Source organism: Branchiostoma lanceolatum, chromosome 14 (assembly GCF_035083965.1).
Source record: "Branchiostoma lanceolatum isolate klBraLanc5 chromosome 14, klBraLanc5.hap2, whole genome shotgun sequence".
NCBI classification, from domain to species: domain Eukaryota; kingdom Metazoa; phylum Chordata; class Leptocardii; order Amphioxiformes; family Branchiostomatidae; genus Branchiostoma; species Branchiostoma lanceolatum.
In genome coordinates, this window is record NC_089735.1 from 14775168 (window position 1) to 14778956 (window position 3789).

A 3789-nucleotide genomic window follows, 5' to 3' on the forward strand; every position below is an offset into this window, starting at 1 on the left:
TGATAAACATGTGTCACTTTACATGGTCTCTATACATATTTATGGTAGCATTCATTCTTTAGTAGTTTGATGATGGTATGGTAATACTAGTATAGTAATGCGTCATTCATATCCATATTTCTGAAGTTAGAAGAAGTATATGTATTTGCAATACCTTTTATGTACTTAATCAGTTGTTATCTCATGATGTTGTATTTTATTTTTGATTATATTTATGATGATTTATGATAAAGAATTGAACCCAAGCTATTCCAAGTTTCAGGTCAACAATAATATTACATTGTAACATGAAGGCACAGAAGTCGAAAATATAAATTTAGTGCTATTTTCACTCAAAATTCGATAAATTACAGCATTTAGAAAACCAGCATCTGAAAAGTAAAATAATTATCACAGCACCCTGTCACAAGGCATCAATGTTAAGATGTTCAGTGTTGTGCAGAAGCCACAGTGCAATATCTACCAACGAGTTCTAACATGATACACTTCTGTAACATGGTTTTTGCCCTGGCTACATGTAAAGAAAAGAAGGCAACATCAGGGTAAATGCGCTTTATGTGGGGCTCCTGTGTTGTCTTTCCCACACCTCGCCATACTACAAAGCCACAGTATTTGCGACCAGTACATGCCAACAGGGCCTGTACCTAGAAATAGGTGGGGTGACTTTGCTTCAACTTTAATTCCTGTCCCCTTAACTGCAAGCAAAATTGGCGATGATCAGCCTCAGACAGAATGGATTTGTCCTTTACACACATAGGACACTTCACCTCCAGGAGGCCCTCTCCACAACACTTGCACGTAAAAAGTGCATCAGGGGAGGCCCACAGTAGGCATGTCGAACCTCCGCGTTTTTCCATTAGAACGCGGCAGCGCGTGAGGCAGTAAATGTCTTTTAAAAAATCTTAAAAATCAACCGTTTGTATTTTGCCAATGAAAATCGTTGTCAATAATCTATGGAAGGTTTGCTATCACACTATCATCTTTTTAGTTGAAAATATCCATCGAACAAGGAGCTAAAAATCATCTAAGTTGGCGATGCAGCCGAAAAACCGCCCCGTTCTGACGCCGCGAACGCGGCACGCGATTTTGAGGCCCGCCCGGCGGAAGTCCCATTTTCAACTCAAAAGCCACAAGCCGGTGTAGCACGGAGAACTCTGGGAATGGTTTCAGGTGAAAGGGCAGAGATCAAGGTTCACGCCAGTGGTGGGACAAAATTTCTACGTGATTCTAGGCGGGAGATATGGAAGAAACGGGAGAAACCTCCAGAAGTAAGTGGACATTTTTGCTATTTTTCTTGAACTTAGCAACTTTGTCCCTATACTGTCGCAAATATAGATATAATATGGTTATCATGGTGTAGTTTTGGGTTCTATTTAGGCGAGTTTGGCTTGTGGGTTTAGCGATACATTTTGAGAGTTTTTTTCGACAGCCCGAAAAATGACGTGCGCTGTGTGCGCATACGTGACGGGGGAGGGGGGCGTGAGATCGCGCACTTTGTATGTGCTCGAAATTGAACTTATTGTCAAAAATCCTGCGCTATTTAACCGTAGAATGGTCATATATTTTATGCTGAATGTAATATACCTTTCATATCCGATGATATGGCATACTTTGGACGCAACAAACAAGTTTCCACTGTCGTAATTATGTTGTGTATATACACTAGCGTTGCGATCACACAGTCCGAATTTGTCACACAGTTGTATGATCTTCATTCAGATGTCCTTTCTTGATTTTCCAGTGGATACAAAGGTGGCATATCTGGTACAGCTATGCAGAGAACGTGGGCTGCCTTCAAGCAAACTTGAACAAGTTGAAGATACCACAAACATCAGATCAAGTGCTTGGTGACTAGAATTCAATTTCCTTCTTCAAATTTTCGAAGGGAGAAGCTACTTCAGGAGAATAACTTGAACACTACATTAATTACTGATACTGTACTAGTCAGAAAGTAAGTTGTAAGTCTGCAGTACTGTAGGTACATTATTATCTGTACCAATCAGAGATCTTATTAGAATGGGTAACCTAGGTATTGATACTTATAATTAGCACAATACTATTATCATTCTGATTGATCATGATGTTAATTAGCATATTTAACTAATTAAGCATTGGAATATTAAATTTTTTAAAGTTAAGATATTGTTAGGAACCTGTTTCAGCAAGCTTACAACATCAGTGAGTTCATGTAGCAGCCAAGATCAGTATCAATAACAATGTATGCCTTTTACTATATATGCCTCATTAGTTTATTATCAATTAACACATCCTCATATACATCTATTATTGCTCCTGTTGTAAAAATTCCTGTACTTAAGTCAACATGTAATGTAGGTTAACAGTTGAAAGTTGTTTTAGGGAATAGGTAGTACAAATAGGGATAAGTAAAACAACTTGTTGTACATGTGTATTTGAGGATCAGTTCAGTTCATCCTCTGTTGAGGATAATTACCCTCATTTGCATATCTTGCAATTAGCGAAGACTGCAAAAATACATTATTCTCATAATGATCTGTTCAACAACAGGATAGTTGGAACATGTAGTTCCTTCTTCAGTTTTCAGCATGTTTAGAAATGTATGTTAATTGATTGGCACTATTGTGGATGAATAAATTAGTTAGGGTTAATTAGGGCTAATTAAGATAAGATACTGAATATAGGTCAAAAATAAAACATGACAGTCTGTCCAGTTACATTATCTTTAAATGCTGAAAATTTGAACAATATTGGTCAAAGTGTTTAACAGTTACATTAAAACGTATGTAAATAACTGTGGACTTGTGGTCATTTCTGGTGCCATGTTGAGGTCAATCATTCCCATAGGGCCAATAGATAAGCGTCTTCTAATGAAAACGTCCAACTTTTCAACTTTGAAAAATTCTGAAAAATTTCAACTTTGTCCGATTTTGACAGGATAAAAAGCATATTAAGCGGAAGAATCTGATCTGTACTATGGCAACAATTTCAGCAAGTTATATCTTACCAAAAAAAATGGTGTGACATGCCTACCCACAGGAAGCTGTGCTCTTTATGTATGTTGAATCCTGACCCTTCCACAGTAAGACCGCCATGACCCTTCAGCTGCATCGCCTTAAGCTGCTAATCGCAGTACTTTCATGCTGACATCCCCATCTGAAAATATAGATACCATGAATAATATGGATATAAGGATATAACCTTCTTGACAAATGTAATAAGAAATATCAACACCAATAACCACTTGTGGTAGGTCGTTTTCGGGTTCTTATGTTTAGCCATACCTAGTATGGCTCAACGTATTGTTTTTACTCAGGTTTCTTCTTCTTCTCTCTCAAATATTCAAATCGATTCATCTGTTTTTTTTACCAAATGACCTGAAATTTTGTACAAAGGTAAAATAGGCAAATATTGACCTTGAAAGGGATTTTATTGAGGTTTTCCTGACCAGAAACGTACATTTTGGCCACCTTTGCTCTTGAAATACATCCACATGACCTTTGTAATGGGGGTACATTGAAAAAATATTCAAAGAACCCCATTCGCAATTTTGGCATACATCACTTACGATTCTGCAGGGTATTTTGGGAAAACATTGGCTCTTTCCTCATTTGACAATATATGGTGTTGCCAACACAACCTAAAGGTCAGTGACCCCAAGTGCCACGTGCACCCTGCCTCACCTGTGAACCTTGTGACGACCTGATTGGCCAATACGGGCGGCGCGGGAAAGGCTTAACTATGGAGTCCCCAATAGAGAGCAGCTTTGAGTCATCTGAGTCGGCGGAGAGATGCTCTCCTCCGTGAAATCCG

At 38.3% G+C, this 3789-nt stretch overlaps 1 long non-coding RNA gene across 1 annotated transcript; it reads left to right on the forward strand.

The window, feature by feature from the left end:
* Positions 1-828: 828 nt before the first annotated feature.
* On the forward strand, positions 829-2770 carry LOC136448626 (uncharacterized). The gene is made up of 2 exons (XR_010757910.1): positions 829-1268; positions 1742-2770. It is a non-coding gene; the product is annotated as an uncharacterized lncRNA (long non-coding RNA).
* Positions 2771-3789: the final 1019 nt, after the last annotated feature.